Here is a 23,629-nt window from a genome sequence, read left to right on the forward strand (position 1 = left end):
AGGTGACAAGTTGTGTACACTGTATAGCCGTTGCAAAGTATACGACTGTTACGTGCCCTATCAATGCTGTATTGAAAACGTCAGGAATTTGGTCACAGCGCAACAAACTGTAGAAATGCCCAAGCTTGCCCTAGATGTGGTGAAAATCACAAATCAAACGAATGTGCTAACAGCATCTTCAAGTGTAAAAATTGTGTAAAGAAAGGCCATAGTGATACTGAACTTCAAACATATGATGGCAATAAGTGCACTGCACCGTATATAAAGAATTTGTCAAAGGTGAAAAATACACGGATCATGGCTTTGACTAATAATCTATGCAATTTAATACAAGAAGAAAGTAAATTTAAATAAGAACTAAACACACTCCTATTCTGCAGGAGCTACGATACTGACGAGAAAACAATGAAAGAATTAAAAAATATAAGAAGCACCTCATTTTGAAAATACAAGGGCCCGCCAGAGAGGGAATTATCCCTGTGGAGGGCTGTACATAAAACCAAACAAAGCGAAAGTGACTTTTTAATTATTGTTGTTAACTTTGTGTATTAGATATGGACCCGAATAGTTTGAATTTGTAATTGTAAACTGGCGCTCTCAGTAAAAAATGACTTTTCTGTACAAACGTAATTCGTAATAGCTTGAAAATTTATGCAAGTGGACCCGTTTACTCAAAATTACTGTTAACAACGTGAATTTACTATCTTTCGTCAAAAAGAATAAGCTAGATTAATCTATAAGAATTGATAAGAAATACCATTCCCTTACCGTCGCTGTTGTGCTTTCAAACGTCATAATTAAATACACCATAACGCATTCTATTATACAAAAGTGGAGGCTGTGTTAAGCCTAAACTTCAGGTTCTACAGATGCCGTACTTACAATACGGTACTGTTGTTCTCGCTGGGAAAAAATAGTTTTGGCCAGAAATGTGGAGGTTTGTGTAGCCCGCCTCTGTCAAGCTGGTGATTAAAACCCCCTTCGTTGGCTGTCGTGTTGAGGAAAATTTCCCTCTTTCTCTGCATTACATCGGAATTTTTAAGTGGGATATTATTTCTTGGTCCTAATTAGGCCCCTTTAGTTATCTCCGTGTTTTGTTGCTCTTTCTTTTAGAAATTGTTCCAGATCTCGGTTGATGTGGAAAAAATGGCTGCTGTTACTTAACGTACTAGTGCCTTTGTTTATCGTTATTGAGTGTGCTTGTGATTTTATCTCTAGGGAAATTTTGAATAATGGTTATATTAAAATTAAGTGGGAAAGTGATAAAAAAAAAAAAACCCACTCGAAAGTTGAGGAGCAGAGATGCAAATTCTTTGCGTTTAAAAGTTGAACTTCGATATCTAACTCCGCAAGCAGCTGTGAGGCATTTCGTGTCTAAAACTTTTAGTCATGGCCTTGTACACAAACCCTCAGCCCAACTAATGATACGGGGTATGCTTCCCCATTTTGTCCTTTATTATTATTTTTTTTTTTAATATACACATGTAATTTTGTCTACAAACCTTCACACGCTCCCGTCTTTAATTAACAACATCATGAATGGGTAATGTTCTGTGAAGTTTATAAGGTTGATGAAAGGTAAAATTCCTTTGACTGCATATCAAAACAATTTCTGACTGTTTCGTTATGCAAGCATTACATTGTACAGACTAAATTTTGAAGAATCGCATAAAACTGACCCCATTACTGAATATTCCAGCACAGCATATGGCTTGCATTTAAAAATACTGTGACTTGGCTAATAGTTACGCCAGTGGAACGGTTATCGAAGGTTAGGCTTGTCTTATAGCGCAACAAAATTTGGAACTACACAGCCCGTAAAGCACCGACTTTCATCATCTTGCATTGCAAAAACATGATCACTAATATATATAAGTAATTGCATTAGACAAATTGGATACCATTCAAAACTAGATAATTGAACTTACGGTTGAGTTTGTGGATGCTGTGTGGCGTAAGTGCGCCGAGTATGTTTTGTGTGTACGTGAGTATACATGATGTTTGTAAGTTCGTGTGTACGAGTGGTAGATACAAGTCAGTCTGGTTCGCGTCACACGTGTGGTGTTTACAGCGCTGAACGTCTAGTGCTGGTACAGCTTGTTGGGGAGTGTGTTGATGTATCGGGGCAAGTGCTGGGTAAAGCACAGTTCGTCTGTGTTTGTTCATTGCAGGACAGTGGATGTATATTGGTGCTCTTTGGCGTAGCAATTTTGTGTTGTCAGCCGTCAGGGTTTAGGGATTACAGCGACGAGAAGACTAGTGGATTTTGGTGTAAACCAAGTGCCTTCAGCGTACTTCTTATGCAGTGAGTATTGAAGTTAGCTAAATATATACCCAGCTGTAATATTACAAAATAAAACGCAGACGAGGCCCTCATTAAGGAGGCCGGGAGTAAAGGTGGGCTGAACGGGAAGTTCATTTCGGCCATAGTGTGGAGTCGACAGGTGTATCGAATACCTATGCCTGTCACGGGAAGATGATGTCGTATTGAATTCCCTTCAGGAGAGCCAAGTATTCGAGTAAGTTTTAATCAGTTAACAGTCCTGATATAAATCATAGCATGTTAATGCCTTTTCAGAAACACGTTAAAATAATATTGTACGTTATATAAGGCCGCTGTGTCGAAATCTATCAACATTAACACAACATCGAAGTACAGTACTGCCTCAGCTTCGAAGGTTATTGTCAGACGGGATTTAGGTTAATGTTTATCTGTTCGGGACAGCGGTGTGCATTGGTTGTGACATTATTTTGGGAACGCTCTTTTATTGCAAAAATGTCAAATAACTAATCAGACTGTAATTTAAGGGTTTGATTCAAGTGACGTGATGTATCGTATCAGATTTTCCGGACTTCTCTCTGGTACCAACTGTTGACGTATCAGTAGACTTGCATAAAAAATACTTATTTTTAAAAATATGGGTCCACACAGTTTGAATTTGTAATTGTAAACCGGCGTTCTCAGTTCGTATAAACTATATCAGAAAGACTGAGTGCGTAGCATCACATTCTGATGTTTCAACATATAATTTGATAGTTGTGCTGATGTCCAGTTGAAACGCGAGTTTAATCCAGAAAATGGCTCCGTATTAGTTTTATTCTCATTATTTCTGAAATAACTTAAATAAATAAATATTTCCGAGATCACAAATAAATAAATATTTCCGAGTTCTTGTGATCAGCCATAAATTATGCACTGAAGCTTTGGTGTTTCAGAGAAGGCTAAAGTTGAATTGCGTAACTGTGCAGTATGTCGAATAACTTCATCAACCCCAGGGTATCGATTACGAACCTGTACAGTAGGTCAGTGACCTGTGGTATGAAGTGGAAATATGCAGTTAGCAGTGGAATGGGCGTTTGTTTAGTTGGGAAGTGAGAATCATAATCAGATACTGGAGGGCCTTTATTTCCAACAATGGTTAGCATAGTTAAGGTGTTACTATTTTCAACATAATATCGACAAATGATGGCCGTGACCCCCAAGCTTATATTCCGTAACGTAAAGAAAACGATTTGCCTTTGGGTAGCTCTGTTTAGACGTTTTCACTAACTGCAGGTCTGAAATATTCTAAGCCCCAGTCTTAACTTATTTAAGGATAATTGTATTATGAGGACGAGTGGGAATAGAAGGTGGCATGGAGTAGATTCCGTGAAGCAGCCGTTGAAAGAGGCTTCATGAATGGGCTGGATTATGACAGCCGGCATTGCCGCCGGGTTGGTTGGGTTGCCATGTTGCGTTTCTTCGTCTGATCGATAGTAACGTCTGGCCGAGATACTTGAATTTAGAGGACACGTGCATTTGGAGCGTTAAAGCTAGAGAAAAAGCACTAATCCCCTTGCGATGTATCTTAGACATTAGACATTGTAGCAGCTGGCCAGCAGCAATTTTCCATGGTGTCGTATTCGGTCATAAAAGGTTTTGAAATCTTAACGGCAGCTTAAGCTGCTGCTCATAATCTCCTGTAGCAGACGCATGCCTGACCCAGACTCGCACACCAGAGCTCGCCCCCGGTCTCCCCAAACCTCCCACTGTCCCTGTAGGACATGCAGTAACACCCCCACGCGGTTCTACTTATTCGTTCTTACGCAGCTTTAATGTACTGCAAGTGGCAGTTACATTGGAGAAGTTTCCAGTGTTCCGTATTGACATGAGCAACATGATTTAGCATAAAACTTGAAGTGATTTAAGGTTTGGGCCGAGTTGTGTTGGTGACCTTTAAAATTAATACAAATATGTCCGCATCATGGTAATTATTTTTTGAAGGGATTGAATGAAAAGTCACTACTAACCAAGTCTTTTTCTATTTCGCTCTACTTTTTCTCCTCCGATGGTTTTCTCTCGCCGCTTTTCCTACGTGTTGCGGCTGTTCAATCCCTGGAGCAGTAGCATTAGAGACCAATTATCGTTCTGGTTCTGTAGTCATTCTGCTAAAGGGTCATAGAATGTCTGGTAAAACCCTGCGGAGGAAAAGCCGTACCTCCTTACCTCCGCCTCTCCTTTCGTGCCAAGTTGTCTTTCATGATCTGGCTTTTAAAGAGTTATTTGTGGTAGTCACTACTGTTGCAGTTTCTCCCCCTCACACAAATACAGAAGCACTTTTTGGCACAACCTCCAGTTACATTCTTGATGGAAATGCAATTTATTCCTCACATTTTATGTTATAATTGAATTATGCATTCATACATTAAGCAAGATTTAGAAACTGTAAAAACCCCCTCAGAATATTACTGTTGTTTCTGGAAGCAGTTTTATGTGATGGTTTAGGGTTGGATGTTGTGAGTCTTAGTTTGTGGCCGGTTAAGGGAACCGAGGGCTGCCGCAAATTCATAAACATTTTCTTTCTCGTCTTCCCTCAGTTAAGCGTAAGCATAATAGGCAGTTATCTAGGAAAGTAACAGTCACAGACTAGAATATCCATATAAAAGAAGTTTTATCAATTCATCAACAGTGAGCGTTATGTCAAGAAAAATTAAAGTGATGAATGGTGTATGTAATATTTGCTTTATATATCTTGAGCCACCAGTATTTGTTTTTGAAGCATAATATCACAACAAATTCATTGTTGTCATGTGGGTCTGGCACCCTCGTTGATGCAGCTAAGAAAATTGCTTTATTTAAAGGCCGATTTTTTGGTACCTAGTACTCTTAAGAGATTACAGCCTGAATTTAACACATGTAATAAATCCAGAAATTAATGGCAACAGTCAAAAGTTGCTTGTCTGGTGTGGTAGTACTTATTACGGAGGGTACCTTATTTTATACGGTACTCAGTATAAATATATTTCTTGATAAATTACCTTAAAATTAAATTTGAAAGGTTGAATTTTTTATTTAAATAGTGTGATAATTCACTTTGAAGCGGTTTAGTCATTTACCCTAATATGTTAAATAGATATACACAACTAATTTTTTTTTTTTTTTTTTTTTTTTTTTTTTTGCTTACCTGTTGTTTCCGAAAACATCAATCCACTAAAAACTCAGTTTGTTAAATTCAGTCGATTGTGTTTGACTACGGGCCTCTGAATTGAGCTGGTAATAAGGGTTGCACGGTTCAGTATCATTGTTTATTCAAAGTCAGAGTCATTAGCGAATTCTCAACCTTCCCCTTTTATCAGAGTTTTCAACGTCGTGAATGTATAAACTGAAAGTGTCGGTCTATAAAAACCCACCAGTTGGGAAGTGTCGTGAATTTTTGTGCCATGACAGTTTTTAATCAAATATTAAGAATCACAGGACCTACTCCTTGTTTATATACGGAAACAACTGTTGCATTTTCTACTAAAGACGTCTCACTCTCACAGTTTGATTAGCAGGATGCTGCGCTGATGTGTAAGCAAATTTTCTACAAATTCTTACAAGTATTTCGATGATCTCATGTAATGTCCTCAGAGTCGTATAGCCTATTTCCTTTTAACTTCATTTTTTCCGTTGTAATTCAAATTTCTACACTTGCATTCCGATCTCATTTTTCTCTGCTTTTTTTTTTCTCTTTGATTAAAGTATTCCTTACCTGTTTTCCTTCCACCATGTATATCAAAAGCTTTGAAGAAAATGACTTCTTCCCAGAAGTCTTTAACAAACAGGTTTTATTCATTCATTCCTTATGCTGTCGCAATCGTAAACCACTAGTGTATTCAGTTCCATGTCATCGAGGTACTCCAAAGAATTTTTGGCTGAAGGTTACTAATTAACTTGGACATGTCCATGTTTTTTTTTTTTTTGAGGGGACGTCTCTTCACAGATAAAGAATTTGCAATATTTTTCGTTCCCGTAATGGTTTTAATGCTGTCTTTATGTATTTTGTGCCCATTTTTTGTAGATATATATATATATATATATATATATATATATATATATATATATATATATATATATATATATATATGTATATATATATATATATATATATATATATATATATATATATATATATATATATATATATATATATATATATGATGTTATACACATGCATACTGCATTTTCACCAATGCTTATTTTTGGCTATGATAGTGGTCGCATTTTGTTATATGAAAGTGCTGCAACATCTATTTATTTTTTGGTAAATTTCTTTCACGAGTCTTACCTGTCTCTGCCAGTTGTTTTACCTTCCGACAGAATTGCCAGGCACGTGGCAGTGAATTATATTTGAAATTTTGTTTACTGAAAATTTCTCTCTCTCTCTCTCTCTCTCTCTCTCTCTCTCTCTCTCTCTCTCTCTCTCTCTCTCTCTCTCTCTCTCTCTCACACACTCAGTCGTATTCGTCAGTCGAGTACAGTTCAAGTTTGTATGTAAAGTTTCCATGAAATAATGCACGATGATGTTTACTTGTTGATTAGAAGGCCAACAGAATAAATATTTTTCAAGGCATTATTCTTCTGTTTGTTGCCGTGCTTACTGATATTTAATATTTGTAAAAAAGCTAAGTTAGTGTTGTATTAATATTAATTCATTTGAATAGAGCATAATAAAATCTTTTAGCTATCACCCTTTAAATCGGAAAGTGTGAAGTGTGTGGGGAATGTTAAATAATGTGTCGTTAACACGTGAGTCTTCGCCCCCAATCGTTCATAAAGCAATTTCCAAAATTTCGTCTACAGCCTTCATGTTAGGTACTGTACCATGAGTGTGATTACATATTCATTGGCAATGGATTTTTTCATTGGGAATGGATCAGAAATATTGCCATTTATGCATAGTACACTTTCAGCATCTGTATAAAGCAATTGTATTAACTGAATGAAACTAGGGTCAAAACCAAAGTTTCTCAGTATAGCATATAAAAGATCATGATCCACACGATGGAAAGCTTTAGACCAGTCTAGATTTATTAAAGCAGCTTGTTTATCATTATTATTTGCATAAAACATAATATCTCTCATAATGGAATTCAAGTTGATAGTTGACCTATCGTCTACACAACAAAACTGCTCACTGGAAATGATTAAATGTAACATTCTTCAATCTATTAGTTATTATTTTCGCTACTATCTTAAAATCCACTTTTATATTGGCCTCCAGTTTGTAATAAAACTTGTCTCCTTCCTTCGGCTTAAGCGGTATTATTCCTTTAGTGATTTTAGAGATGGTCTTATATTAAAAAATAAACTTTCCTAGGCTTACAAAATCGATTTTTATTTCCTTCCAAAACATTTTGTAAAACTCAACAGTGAGAACATCTATTCCCGGACTTTTACCGTTCTTCATCCCCCCCAGTGTTTTCAGAACTTCAGACTCTCACTTCTGAGGTTAAAATATCATTCTCATTCCTATCAATAACTTTATCTGCTAAATTTAAAAACAAGTTTTGATAGGACTTATCACCATTTCTCTTTTTTTAAAAGGCTTTTCAAAATATTCCCTTATATTTAAAGTAATAGCCTTGGGGTTTACAATTTCGCTACCATCATCCCTCTTTATCTTATTTACATACGATTCAGTTTTCCTCCTTCCCTAACAGGTATGCTGAAATTTGTTCACCCTTTGATTTATCATCCACCTTTGCTCTAATTTTGACTCCTTCGCAAGTCTCATCTTGAATACTGTTTATTCTTTATTTCAAAGAGCTCACTAACGAAAACTTGTCTTTACTTAATACACCTTTTCCTATTTCTTCTTTCAACTGGTAGTTCAGTAAATTCAATAAGCCATATTTTTCTTGGTTAATTTGCTTGGAACATGTGACAAAGGAAGAGTTAAGCCGGGCTTTCGCATATTCCCACCAACATAAAATATTTCCAAATCTATCTTTGCTCCTCTTAATATTATTCCAAGTCATAAGAAAATTGTCTCTTACAATATCTTTATCTAGAATATTACAATTAAGTTTCCAATACCCTTTCCCTGGCGAAGCTACATTTTCTAATTTCAAGGCCAATACTATAATGCAATGGTCAGTCCGGCTAACAGGAATATTTTGAATATTTGCCACATGGTTATGCAGATCTTTTAAATAAAACCTATCCAGCCTTGAGCCATAATTCTCCCTAACATAAGTATACTCCACCTGGTGATGACATGAAAACCAAGCATCTAAAAGTTTCAAATTGCTTTTCAAGCTTACAAATGACTTTGATAGAAGTTCACTATCTGAATTTGAGCAATCCCTCATACAGGTAATAGAATTCCAGTCACCACCCATTACAATATTGCTTATATTGCTCCTTAAGAAATATAAAATATCTGTATTAAATAATTTCTCCCTATCTTTTTTCTTGCTATTCCCAGCAGGAGCATACACATTTAATAACTGAACATCAACATTTGAGTAACGACAATTAACACTCGTAACATAACCATCCATATAATTTTCAAAACTCAAAACTTCCACATTAGATGTTTTATTAAAAAAAAGATAACTATTCCACCTTTAAGCATTTTGTGTATAATTAATCAAAACTTTGCAATATTTTAAAACATATTCCAGTGTCCCTACCCCTTTTATATTATGCTCTTGAACGAAAATTATATCAAGTTTATAAAGAAACAAAGTTTATTTTAATTTGCTTATTCAATGTATTAAGGCCATTTATGTTACCTGTAGCTACATTTAATGTGGGTCAAATGAATTTTGTATGTTATGTAAAAAAAAAAACATACATAATACATGTAAAAAAAAAAACATACATAATACCAGATTAAAGCATAATACAATATATACTAGGTTAATTTGCTTTAAGCTTCTCAGTACACTTTCCTGTTTCATCATCTGATGATAAATTCGGGTTCATCCTTTCCATGTTTTGATGGTGGTCTTTCTTCAGCGTTATCCTAAGTTTATTGCTAGAGTCTGTTTTGTATGCCATGTTTATCAGTACTGTAAAATTTTGTTTGGGACGCTGGTATCTCATAATCTGTTTCTTCACTATCCTTTTTTTCCTCTTTTCCTTTTACGAGACTCGCTGCTTCGTTTTCTGTTAATACCTCGTTTTCTTTAACATCCTTATGAATCTCAACATTTTTATTAGAACGTATGCAGTTCACTGACACCTATTGGTTGGGAAACCCTAATTCCTGGCCTGCCTTCATCATCATCCTGCTCGTATTCAAGACTGTCCTCAAAAAGATCCCTTTCGTTCTTATAATTTGGCCGACCATCGATTACCCCATTCTCCAGTTTGCCATAAACATTTTATTCCCTCATGCAGTCCAAAGGTTCTACTGAGACAAGATCTTCCTTCATTTCTTTCCCTAGGTCACTTCCAGCATTCCTTTTTGTTATGCCTTCCCCAAGTTTTATCGAGTCGTCTTCATCCTTTTCTTTTTCAGAATCATTTTGTGAGTTATTCTTAACAATTTCTTCTGTTGTGCAATCTAATACCTGTTCTTCCATTGAATTAGGTTCCTCATCCCTGTCCTTTCCTTCGGTTACTATATTTGTAGTTTGATTTCCTTGGTTATCTCCTCTTTCCTCAACTGTTGCATTTTCTACATTGTCTTTATGCAACTCATTTGCTTTTACGTTGGTTTCATCCTTGCCTTCCGTAGGCAGGTGAGGGAACTCTCCTTCTTTAAACTTAGACCTTACATCTTCGTATTTGCAGTCTTTAGCCATGTAACCAGCCCTTTGTTGGCCGAGTCGGTTGAGCTTCAGACTGTCACTCGATGGGCCGGAGTTCAATTCCTGCGGCCGACTGATGAAGAGTTAGAGGACTTTATTTCTAGTGATAGAAATACATCTCGCTATAATGTGGTTCGGATTCCACAATAAGCTGTAGGTCCCGTTGCTAAGTAACCAATTGGTTCTTAGCCACGTAAAATAAGTCTAATCCTTCGGGCCAGCCCTAGGAGAGCTGCTAATCAGCTCAGTGGTGTGGTAAAACTAAGGTATACTTAACTTAACTTAGCCATGTAACCTATTTCCCCACACCTAAAGCATGTATGTTGCTGCCCATTATACAAGATAGTTAAGGTAAATCCGAAAACCGTAATAGATGAGGGAACATTCTCTTTTAGTCTTATGCTAGTTGCCCTGACTCCCGCCAATAGTCCTTTGAATGGTCTGTAAGCATATCTGTTTTGCCTGGTTCCTTCCACTTTGCCATATTTCGATAATACAGTACCTCGATCAACTTTTCATCTTTCAGCTTCTTCTTCCACACATTTTTGTATCCAGTCGCACGGGGAGCCAATTTTATACGTCTAAGCTCCGCTACCGCATTCTTTCCTGTGATTTATACCCAGGCGTCTAGCACGCCCCATGTTTCAGATGTCATATCGGGTGGCTTAATCTATCCACTCTCATCTGGCTTCGCGTCTACCCCTATCACTTAACCAAGTGGGTCCTGGCAAAACGATACCACATAGTTCTTGGTCGTAGAGTCAACCCAAGGCCTTCGGTTTATTAGTTATTCAGGCGGACGCAGGAATGTTGAACCTAACCTTCAGGTGCTAAGGTAAACTTGCCTGACCACTCCCCCCTTACAGGTAGTTCCGAGGCCTTTGTTATATAGGAATCTTGCCGGTGCATCTGGTTAGAATAAGGTTTTTCTTTTATAGCCCACCGGTTTGAGGTCAAGTAGATTAAGATTTTTTAATATATATATTTGCGCTAAATGGTGTCTTGAACTGTATTTTTATTATGCGTATAATCGCACGAACGCTAATGAAAAATAATTTTGTAGCGTGATCTGATATTGGTTTACCTGGCTCACGTTCTATATATATATTTTATTTTTTAAAGAAAATTCTCGTCTACCGGAGAGGCGACAAAAGTTACATAAAGACCTCCTTTATAGACGCTACTTGGCCGAGGTCTCGGTAGTGATAAGGATTCTTTCGTTGGAATAGATTGCAGGTGTTGATTATCTGTGGAACAGTCTTCCTGGTAGAAGTTTTAATGCTAGTGTGAGATCCTGTACAGCTACTGTAGAAGTGCCTTATATTGTTTCATCGATTCTTTTGACAATTTCACATATGCTTATACTCAATAGTTTATTTATCCGTTAACGGTGCTACCTATATATATTCTCAGATGGTATTCAGTGATGTGAACTCTTGCTCTGTAAATAAATTATTATGAAAGTGTTTTAATTCTGAATGATAATGACAAGATTGACCCGTTGTTTGTTTTGACGATTATGCCGCTTGTATTATTATTTGTCAATTTTTCAAAGATATAATAGGCGAAATAAAGGTCATTAACTGCTTGATGCCCTGATATTCTCATACACATGTATTAGATGTTACAGATTGATTTACTTGGGCTTTGTTTTCTTGAGTTTCGGGAAGGAATGTTAATACTTCTACTTAAACAGCAAAAGGACGCAAGGATATTTACATTCTTGTACGTAACAAATCAATGTGAATATTCGTATATAATACAAAAAAATACTTCAAAATTGATGACGCAAGAGGGAACAACACTTGATGTAGTCGCAGGTGTTGGACGCCGATGAGCATGATTGTAACGAGGCATTTCATTTCATTTAATAAATGTGTGAACTTTTCAGTGATAATGTCGAATTTTTTTTTTTTATAGATCAGGAGTTCATTTTTGCCATGGCTGTAAATGGTTTAATGCTTCTTGCAAGGGAAAAATCCCTTTCTTTTGCTATTTTAGGGGACACTTAGCTAAGAGGTTTTGACGTTAAACTGTTTATAATTATCTCGATACTCATATAATTTTTGATCTCATGTACGCGTAGGAAGTTGATTTTTTGTGACTGTAGCGACCATGTGCTATATCGATTAAACACGTTTTGAGTATGTGGTTATCAGGGTTATCACGCGTGTTCCGGATATTGCCAGATTGGAATAAAATTGTTAATTCCCTAAATACACTATAAAGATAATTTGTTAAGAGAATATTTTATTTCATTGGCTGTTAAGTAACAAAATAACAAAATTGTTTTTTTAGTTATTTTATGGCCTAGTTTTCACCAGTTTGTTTGAAACATTTTTTGTTTACAAGTTAGCATTCTCCTTTGTACATAGACCAATTGTTGATAAAAAATAATCATATTGTTATCTATGTTTACTGCCTCTGGGCTTTACCATGAAACAGCTTTCAGTTTATCTTAAAGCTTTGGAACTGATAGGAAGTATGGCGTAGATGGGAGAACGAACTAGTTCTATTTAAAACAATTGAAATATACGCGATTATAATTCTGGTTAATGTTATTTCTGTTGCTGAGAACTCGTGCGTGTGGAAGACAAGGTATATGGGCTTGAGTTTGAATGTAGGTCAAGTGGTGGAGGGTGGAAGACAACAACAGGCTCTACGCCTTTTCCACTCTTTATTCTTATAAATCTTGGTTTCACAAAAAAAAAGAAAACTGGTTTCATAAACTACTACTACTAGGATGCACCTAACCTAGTCTCAAGACACGTTTTTATTATTAAACCTAACGTAAGCTGAGACGCAGTTTTTAAAGTTTATAAGTTGCTTTAGTATTGGCGCATTGAGTAAGTGATTTTATAAATTTCACTTATCTTAGAATTTCACCGTTTTAGTTTTTTGTTAATTAGAATTAAATGGCAGTGTTGTGGGGAGGGTTTTAAGTGCAGCACAGCGTCTGTAATTGTGGAATGCAGAACTCCTCTTAGCGCTTGAAGAATAAGCGATGTTGTATTAGGGAGTCAGAACTACGCTTCCGGTGGTTCTGTAATTTAGTCATTAGGAAAGCCTAAATAAACATACATCCTGTAACGCCACGTTCGTGTTTCGTTTTAACTCTTTTGAGATTTGCCAAGAGTCGGCGAAAGCCTGCGTAAAAGACGCAGATGCGAAGTTCGTGTATAGCTCTCTCTCTCTCTCTCTCTCTCTCTCTCTCTCTCTCTCTCTCTCTCTCTCTCTCTCCTCCCTTCTTACTCTGTCCAAAAAGCTCTTCAAAGATGGTGGGAGAGCAATTGAAAGATTTGGGTGGATTGTGAAGATGGTCGATGAGGCAGTTTCTGTATGGAACTTTGAGGAGTGAGTGAGTGAGTCGGTTGTCGCTTGTCACTGGCGAGTCAACAGGATGTGTTTTTTTTTCATTATTCCGTAATTATACCTCTCTCTCTCTCTCTCTCTCTCTCTCTCTCTCTCTAATACTGTGGATTCTCAGAGGAGTTGAAGGAAAACTGAATTTTGAACGCAATATCGTGTTACAGTACTTTTTTAGCCACTCAATGTCGCCACGAATTTGTTAATAAACTGTTGTCATTCTGGTTTCTTTATGACCATTCCCACTTGCACTAGATTATAAAATTTGTTGCAAAGTTCACTGATTCTGGCAGGAGGGTTTATTGCACTTGAACCTCCTTTTACTTTGGGTAGAGATTGACGTGAATGCTTAAATCATGAGATTACTCAAAACGACATTCGAATGTCGTTAGTGTGCTGAACACGAGATAGGAATTGATGTGGCTGGGTTTTAATGCTAATTTCGAGAATATGATGATGGCGCGTAATGAAGTCAAAATTGCATCTTATTAACTGCGATAAACGTAGTAACTGGTGGCTGAGTTTCATGTCGGCTCGCTAAGATTAGTGTCCCTGTGAAAAATATTATTGCTAGGTAATACAGATTGGAAACTTTATTTTCTTATTAGGTTTTCTATTTTGAGGGTTTATTTTTCGGCGTTACTGATTTATTTATGAAAAAATAATGGTCTTGCTTAAGACTTAATTTTGTAAATTAAGTTTCCTTTTTAATCTACGGTTTATCGCAGGAAAAGCTGTGAATTCAGGCAAAGAACATTTTTCTTGTATAGTTTATCAAAAGCTTCCAGTTATCTTAAATTTATGTAAATGTTTTGCGTGTTTACTTCCTGTTTTATAAAATACTTGACATAGCAAAAAGCTATATTGGGGAAATAAAGAATTTATTTTCGGTTTTATATATGTAAATCAAATCCCACAAGCGCACCAGATTAGAAGTCTCAGGCGTCCTCTGTTGAAACTGGTTACAAAGTACTGTACATATTTTGATTATGTTGTCGAGAGGATCAGTACTTAAAAAAAAAAAAAAGAAGAGCATGGCCTTGGCACAGAGCCACTCCCCGGGGGTTGATGCTTTTTGGTGTTTTCGATATGAAAACTTCCTTGCTTTGTTTACGGGTATTTCTGTACTCCCAAATATTGAGTTTATTATTCTATTATGTGGTTATTATTACCATGCTAACATTCCCGTGGACCAGGACAGAAATACCATTAAGTTCCATAAATAGAAACCTCACAGGCAAACGCCTGTGAATAGTAATATGTGGGAAAACTAGGTCAATTATATATACTTAGATATGCAATAGCCTCTTCAGCGGCGAAGTTCCTGGTTTATAGTATTAGCATTATAAATTGACAAATCCCCCTTCTTAATATAAACCTGTGTAGTCCTTTATGGATACATTGTAAAGGTAAATATATTTTTTTAAATCAGTAGTTTAAAAAATCTTTTCTCATTATTTTTCTTAATACAGTATGTTCAGTTTTAAGCGAACTCAAAACTGTAAAAATGAAAAACCGCAGATAAATACCGGTCAACAATCCCGGCAAGCCAATTGTCATGTTCCTGAAAAGACCTTGGTAGTCGAGAAGCAAGTGTTTGCATGACGCGGCAATAACTTGTTGCGTTGCCACTTTTAGGGTTTTTTGTTTGTTCAGTCTTGGCGCTTTTGTTAGTCAACACAAGTTTGACGTTCTTTGCTTTCTCAGTTTTACTCTTCAACTCAGTTGGTCTTGTATTTTTTTTTAAAATCTCGCGCACGTTGTAAGATACTTTATATGATTTTGTGCTATTGCTTAAATCGGGAAATCATAGAAACTTGACGTGAAGTCGTTGATTTTCTTTTTGTTTGTAAACAATCCAAAAACTATTCTCAGATGTTAGCCAGCCTTTTTTCTTTTCATATTTGATTGTACAGTAGCTATAATATCCATGGGGCATGGCTGTTTTATTTTAAAAAGAAATTGTGTAAATATGCCGAATCGGTAATTGACAGACCTTTGCATCTTCATCTTATGCCAGAGTGTGTTTTCGGAATTCCTTCAAATTTCAGCACCATTTAACTTATTTTCTCTGTGAATATCGTTCAGCCAAAGCTGGGGGACTCGAAGCGCTATAGGAACTGGAAATGAACCGTCCTTGAAACAAGATGTCTAACGGGCAGAGACCAATCAGCTGTGCTTGGTATATTAGCGTTCCTCATCTCTCTCTCGTTCTCATACACATCCTTACATCTATATATATATATATATATATATATATATATATATATATATATATATATATATATATATATATATATATATATATATATATATACATATACATAAATGTAAATATACTTATAAGATGTAAGGATGTGTATGAGAGAGAAGATCAACAAGCCCTTTCATCATATCAGAGGAAAAATAAACGGCCATGTTCATTCTGTAATTTGTTAAATCAAGGATAAATTTTTAAGTTCAGTGTTGAATATGCTTCACGTTAATATAGGCTAATTGAAATGAGGAGAACATGCTTTGTCCTTGAGAGTTTGAAAGTGCAGTATCCCAGCACTAATCTCTCAGAGGGTCAGTACACTAGCCAGGTTCAGCTTATTTTTAGGATTGTGGGTATATTGTAGGCGCTGTACTTCATCTCAAAGTAAAGTGTGACACTTATAGTAGTTCGATTTTAAATGCTGCTATTACGTAGGAAAATAGAGAATTGTAGGCATATGGCTCTACTAATACAGTTTGTAAACTTTGCCTTAGGTTGTGAGTTTAATATAGTACAGAAGAATTTTGAGAAAATTGTGATGAAAACAAACGGTGAGAAATACGAGTGTGTAGAGATTATCTAGTCCGACGTTTTTGTGATAAAAAAACGACAGTTGGGTATCCCGACTGGTGTGGGTTCGTTGTGTTCATGGGATTGGTGGTGAGTGGAGGGGAGGGGATTGAACCCAGCTACAGCTACGAAGGTCCTTGGGAAGTTCAATTTGAATTTGCCTCGGTATGCAGCCGTTGGTGGTTCTTTCTGACACCAGATTGTTGAATTTTATTTAGTCATTCGTTATTTCTCTAGGTAAGAAAAGCATTGGAATGGTTTAATGTATGCTTTTACATTATTTACAACTTACCCGTTATCCCTGACTGGCTCCTGGGAATGCGCGCCCACAAAACGGTCATGCTTTATTCATGTATAAAAACTGAATCGTTGATAAACTTATGAAAAAACCTCATCATCATGAAACTTCGTACTGTTAAACACTTATAGGAAAGCTCACTTACAACGCGTCGAACCACCCTATACACTGCGCAGTTCATATCTATCTTGCATCGACTCCAGCGCCTCAAGTAAGACCTTCCTTTCCACTACCGGTTTCACTCATCTAAGACTCTCCCCGTCACTCTTAATGCTTCAGAACTACACACACAACCTATTGCCCTCCATTCTCTTCACATGACCAAACAGATACTAAAAACACTCGCCCTTTTACCACTTACGGAACTCCACATTTCTCACCCTTTGAATCTTATACCACATTTACTATGCAAATAATTCAACTTGACAGGTTAGGTAGTTTTTTTTTTCATTCACATTAAATATCCACATCTACATAGACACTCCAAGTAAATAAAACCATCTTTTGTTCAGACCTTACATTCATCCTTACTTTACCTATTCTGTGAGATTGTGACATGCTCTTCCCTTAACATTCCATCTTCTGTTATATTTGTTTCCAAATGGCATCGACTGCTACCATTCTTCCACATCCTTATTAACATTTAGTATTTTATCTTCTGGTTCTCATATACCCTCATAGTGACCTTGCTCTTGCTCGAATTTTATTTAATTTCTTTCATATAAACTCGCTAGATTTTGCAATATTTCCTTGCTATCCCCAATCAGTAACGTTTCAACTGCAACTTCAACCTTTCCACGTGCCATTCATGATTCATGTTCGTATTGTACAACCTTGAACCGTAGTCTAATTTACTTCACTGACTTCTCGCATCTCTCCATCCTTTAAGAGCTTAAACGCCCATGAGGACCGCGCAAACCCTTGTCTTGCCTCAGACCCACTTACTGTATGTTAAACGATGACTCACCCATTTGCAAATTCTAATATGCATGCATTTCTTTGTCAGAGAACTCACTCTGTTCTTCCCCTTATCCTTGTCATATGTGAAATAGCAAGTCAAACGTTTAGTCGACACAGCTGTAGAGAGCATAAAACTAGAACCAGATATGCTTATGAATGTGCATGGTATCTTACTGGGCACCACGGCTCCCTTAACTATTATTTCATCCCTCCCTGCCTCACCAGCAGTGAGTGGAAACATTTACACCTCTTCCGCCAGCAGGAGGATTAATGTGTTCACTCACAAACGACCCCTATTCCAAAGCATATCCAAAGGAGTCTGTCGTGAATTACTCTCGGCACTCCTTAGCTACCAACATTACTATTGCACCCACCTTTTGCATTTAAATCACGTAGCACCACCACCCTTTGATTGTGTCCAAACTCAGCCAAAGACAGACTATCCTAAAAACATAAATTTTCATTCTTTATTTCCATTCCTAGACTCACTGTTACAGCATTTTCTACAGCGACTGTTGTATCACTGTCATTCCAATTCCTGCAAACACTGGCTTTTCACCAATGTATATATATATATATATATATATATATATATATATATATATATATATATATATATATATATATATATATATATATATATATATATATATATAAGGATTGCTGACCATCATCCTAGTTATCGAGCTTCTTTCAAAATAGGTCGATGACAATTTTATATAAAAAAATTTTATTGTCATAGAATAGACTATTGCAACTCTGTCCATCATAATCTGCTTAAAATGCAGGCTTTAGAACCTTTAAATTTGCCGTTCCAAGACTACAATAAGCTCCCATTTGATACCAGGAGGACTGAAAATATCAAGTCGTTTAAGAAAAAATTAGACTCCTTTTTTCCGAGTGCTTTGACAGCGTGGATGTGACAATGAGCGCAATCGGCGCCGTAGTACCCCAGGGAAAAAAATAAATAAACAGTAAGTAGGCAAGGTGGTATACCTCCTTTTCAACCATTTTTTATCTCTGGGCATAGGAACTCGAAGAGTGCAAACATTCTCGTGCAAGAGTTCCGTCTAGCTTCTGATCATATAATTTTCTCGCTTGAATACACGGCCGTCAGCAGGCAGACCGCCATATTAAGACATCTTATTAAGGCATCGTATCAAGACCCCATCCTCGTGCTAAGTGTTTGGTAAACACAAGACGAAGGTTTGTTGATTTACGACAGCGTACGGAAGGGTGATCTTTGACTTGATGGATGAAAAGGCCGGGTGGAAAAGGAATCAGGGTTTAGGAGAATAAGCATGATATAGTGGAGTGTGTTTTTAAACTAATGTAAATTCTAGTTAGATTATGTTACTGTTTAAAATACCAGATTCCACTTAACCACCAGCAGCTATATTACTTCCTGGGTAGATATGGTCTAAACATAAGGGTATAAACATAGACACACACACACACACATATATATATATATATATATATATATATATATATATATATATATATATATATATATATATATATATATATATATATATATATATATTGCTTATAAACAAGCTATACGAACGTATTTAATTTTGAGGAAATGGTTGGAAGTTCATCTCATTTCATAACTACAGGTACTCAATATACAGTAATTTGACGAGGTTCATGACGTTGACAGTTGTTGGCACTGTAACAGCCCTTGCCCCATCTGGAGTTATTGGAAATGATTCGTTGCTAAGCTTGCGTGACGTTTAATTGCTTTGGTGCTGAAGTGTTTCATTTTATCGTAAGTGTTATCGCTTTCCGGTTTGCGGAAATCGTATCATGCGGCGTGTCCATATTTATTACGACCTTTTTGGGATGTTTTAATGAATTATTTTTAATTGATGTGCAACTGAATTTTCTGAAATGATTACTAAATAGTTTAGTTTTTATGCCTAGGATAGCTATATATATATATATATATATATATATATATATATATATATATATATATATATATATATATATATATATATATATATATATATTGTACTTGCTAAATTGTTCATATAACTAAAAAAATGTTCGTAAGAGTAATTTTAAAATATAAAAATACTTATTCGAAAATTTTTTGTCATATGAATAATTTAGCCAGTACAAAAGATAACGCAGTTAACTTTACCACACATACACATTGCCGATGTCATCATAAAGTTATAGAATTGTGACCGGATTTCAAAGAAGTTGCAATAAGTGGTTATTTTGTGTTTTGTGCTCAAATAACTTTAACTCCCTTGTTTTAACACGCATGCCTTGTATGTTTTTATAGTAGACACGTTTTAGTTCATGCGAGTTTTATGAATTTACAGTACATAGTGATCTTTGAATAACTGTGGATGAGAGGCATTGGTTGTCATGTTATGTGATTGTTATTAATCCTGATTTGGATAACATCCCACGAATTGAGCGTGCGCGTTTGCGTGGGAGAGAGAGAGAGAGAGAGGTTGCTTATGTAATTTCTCACTCTATAGATATGCCGAATGAGTTGCATCGCGGGCTCAAAGTAAATGTTCAGGAAATCTCTGGAGTCATAGCCGAAGGTATTTGCGCTTGTATATGTAAATATTTGGTACATCTTATGCAGATGAGCTGACCTGCTAATGGCATATGTTCCAAACTCATTTGCATGGAGGAATATGGGTATGGTCTCATGTCCTGGAACCGTGTTTTGTACAGTATTGTTCGTATGTAGCTTATTTGGTCAACATCAGTCTTTGTGTTGAATGAGGATGGCTACCCAAAACAAGCTAAACCATGAAAATATTTTGGTTTGAATTAATAGAGGAACACTTGTTGAATACAAGATTTCTTGTTCCTTTAGTAAAACTATTGGTTATAATTATAGTTAACAATTGTTCCCTTCTGGGAAGATGGCTATTTATGAAAAAAAGGAAGGCGGTTTTATGAGGTCAGCGCGAGTGTTTCTTGTGATTTTTAAAACTTTCAATAGGTTTCCTCCATTGTGTTCTGTCATTTAGTTCAGTTCAAGCTGCGGGTGTGGTATTTTTAGGAGATTTATAAACTCCATATACATTTTACATTGAAATTAGAAAGAATGTTTAAGGTGAATGTCAATATAAGAACAAATTAAAATGAAAGGTTGCTGTTAATTACACCTGCAGTAAAGAAGTAGGCAGCCTGAGTTTACTCCGTGTACTGTATTATGTTCAATGACCGGGTCTCATGTTTCAAGTCTCTCTGCTCAGACTAAACCACTTGAGGCACAAGTAGTTGGGCACTTAATACCGTATGATCTTACAAATGGATGATTTTCTATATATTTTTTCTTTGATAACCATCATTGTTGCGATAGCGTTGTTGAGGTCCTCAAATTGAAGGTTATGGAAAAAATGGAATATTCTTACTTTTTCCTTGGCCCTTTGGTTCCGGCGACTGAATTCCATTCGACTCGAGTTTTAGAATGAAGATGTTGATGCAAGTTTATATTTTTAGCTTACAGATTTGTAGATCCAGATTTGAAACCAGGTCCAGAGTTGGGATTAATTCAGTATTCACGAGGTGTTGGCGTTTGTTTTCGTTAATAAGTTCAGTATCTTCACCAGCGAATGTCGGGGGGAGGTAGAATTTTTACTCGGTCTTTTGTTTGTTGTTGGATATCGATGAAGATTGACGATTTGTCGCCAAATGAAGAATCTCACGCGTTTATGGTAAGGAACGTTGCGTGGCCTTTCAAGGTAGGCTATGCACTCGACAGATTACTCGTGTTTTCAAATGGTGTGGGTTTTGAAATGATGGAAAAGTAAACTTGTTTAAGAAAGAAATAACGCTGAAACCAAGGAAAATATGGAGGTTTATATGCCTTTATTGCGTTGTTGATTCGTCCACAAGTTGTATGTGCGTCAGATTGTTTGGGGGAATCTCTTTCACAGTGGTGTGTTTTAATGTAGAAGCAGGTACATTATATGAGTTTTGTATTCAACTGTGGAGTAGAGAGTGCATTATTTTTACAAGCCATTTTAACAACGCAGCTGAAAAGTAATGAACTCGTGTGTTCCAGTGGTACTTTTTGCGGAGGGTGGTAGGGGTGCAGTCAGTCCTCCAGTCTTATTTAGTGAGTTTAAATTATTTGAAATTTTAATAAAAATAGAAGTGTTAAATACTATTCCAAGGTGGATTCTTGACTGTTTACAAGAAATTTCAAAAACTTGTGTGGTTAATCTATAGAAATACACAGGAAGGCGCAGAAATCACAGTTCTGAAGATAGTAGTTGTAGACATGACCATACTATCGTAGAACTCCCAGCACTATAAATAGCTCAACAAGTCAAATATGGTTCTGTAATCAATAGAGTCATTAAGGGTAATTTAGTTGGGGCCAGTGGCACAATTTGTTATGCGAATAGAATTTTCAGCATCTCAAGCTTCTAATTCATGGTCTTGAAGTCCAGAGCTCGGGGCAAGAAACTAATCTCCGTCCTCTCCGACTGTTATTTGTCGCCGTAAGTGTGCAATTTCCATAGCCTCCTTTCGTTCTGATGGGTGCTTTTTTACCCCTTCTTTGCATTTTAATGCGCTACCACCTATTTGCTTAGTTTGGCAGAGTTTGAGACTCGCTGGCTATCTTAGGTTTCATGTGTGTGTGTATATATATATATATATATATATATATATATATATATATATATATATATATATATATATATATATATATATATATATATATTATATATATTTATTTATTTATTTTTCGTTATTTGTGACTCATATAGCACTTATCTTGTCATGAAGTGTATACTGTACTGCAAAGCTGTTGCATGGCAATTTGTGTCAATTTGACGTTAACCCTAATAGGTACAGTAAAGTAAGAAGGCCGCGCCTTACTTTTTGCTTTGTGCTTTTATTCCCTTTTTTAGTAACATAAATGTTGCTTTGTTTCTTTGGAAACAACCCAGCTACATTATGTAATGATGACAGCAAGATTATCGCCAGTTTGTTTGTCCTCAGTGCTTACATTGCTTCTTTCCCATACAATATCCCTTAATATGGGGAAGCATAGAGAAAACTTGGCGGTATTAACTGTAAACGGTCTCTCTCTCTCTCTCTCTCTCTCTCTCTCTCTCTCTCTCTCTCTCTCTCTCTCTCTCTCTCTCTCTCTCTCTCTCTCTCTCTCTGTGGTCTTCTAGCTTTGCATTAGAACAGGCATAACACACAGCTGGACCTGTGTTCGAATCTCAAACCAGTCGAGGAGGGACAGCTGGGCGACTTCCTTGAAGTCTAGTATGCATTAGTTGACTTATGCAATAAAATATGTACGTAGTTGTTAGACGACAATTGTAGGTCCTGTCTAGGGTGGAGAGAGATAAGAAAAAAACAGACGTGAATGTTCATTACTCCCCCAAAAGAATGGGTGTACCATTGAAGTGTCAGGCCTTGACGAGGTCATCGTAAAGCCGCTGGGATGAAACCATTATTCAGATTCTCTGTGACAGCGTCTCTGTGATATGTTGGCGGACGTAGGCTCAAGACCAAGTAAACTATCTGGAAAATAATATGAGTATTGATATTTTGTTCATTATTTATGTTTTCCTCTTTTTTAAATTAAGGCATTCTTTTCTTCTTACATAACACTAGTAGGTTTCAGGGCTTATCTAATGGATAATAATAATAATAATAATAATAATAATAATAATAATAATAATAATAATAGAAAGCACCGACAAAACGCATATCCATGTCAACGACAGGTCACAGCCTGAACAAACTGGAAATTGCCCCCAAACTACAACAACAAAAACATGTAACGGAGTTTATTGCAGAATATCTTCAGTGCTTTTAAAAATATTCGAGATATCCTGCTGGACTGCTTGAAAATCTTGTTTTCAGACAAAATGAGTGACAATTCGTCTAACTTCGCGACGGGGGTGGGGGATTAATAATGCAGTGGACAAGTTTGCACACATTTCTGCTTTTCCAGTAGTAATAATATCAAAAATTTGTCGCATAAACTTTTTGACCACTTATAAATATTTGAGGCGGCCTACCGAGAGATCTCAGGATTCCCCACTCAAGGTCCTTGACCACACTGGGGATACTTTTAAGATAAATATTCCTGGGCTGCTTATGAA

General features: G+C 36.3%; 1 protein-coding gene across 4 annotated transcripts in view; it reads left to right on the plus strand.

The window, feature by feature from the left end:
* Window positions 1–23,629, plus strand: part of LOC136831330 (delta(14)-sterol reductase TM7SF2-like) — a 151,089-nt gene that overhangs the window by 15,533 nt on the left and 111,927 nt on the right. Inside the window, exon 1 of one of the 4 annotated variants that reach the window (XM_067091583.1) lies at window positions 2,006–2,519. The exons of 2 other annotated variants lie outside the window; for them this stretch is intronic. The gene's annotated coding sequence lies outside the window, so the exon portion shown is untranslated. Of the gene's footprint in view, window positions 1–2,005; window positions 2,520–23,629 lie in introns of those variants that run through there. One more of the 4 variants, XM_067091581.1, reaches the window with a different exon arrangement.

This window comes from Macrobrachium rosenbergii, chromosome 48, assembly GCF_040412425.1.
Source record: "Macrobrachium rosenbergii isolate ZJJX-2024 chromosome 48, ASM4041242v1, whole genome shotgun sequence".
In the NCBI taxonomy this organism is placed as follows: domain Eukaryota; kingdom Metazoa; phylum Arthropoda; class Malacostraca; order Decapoda; family Palaemonidae; genus Macrobrachium; species Macrobrachium rosenbergii.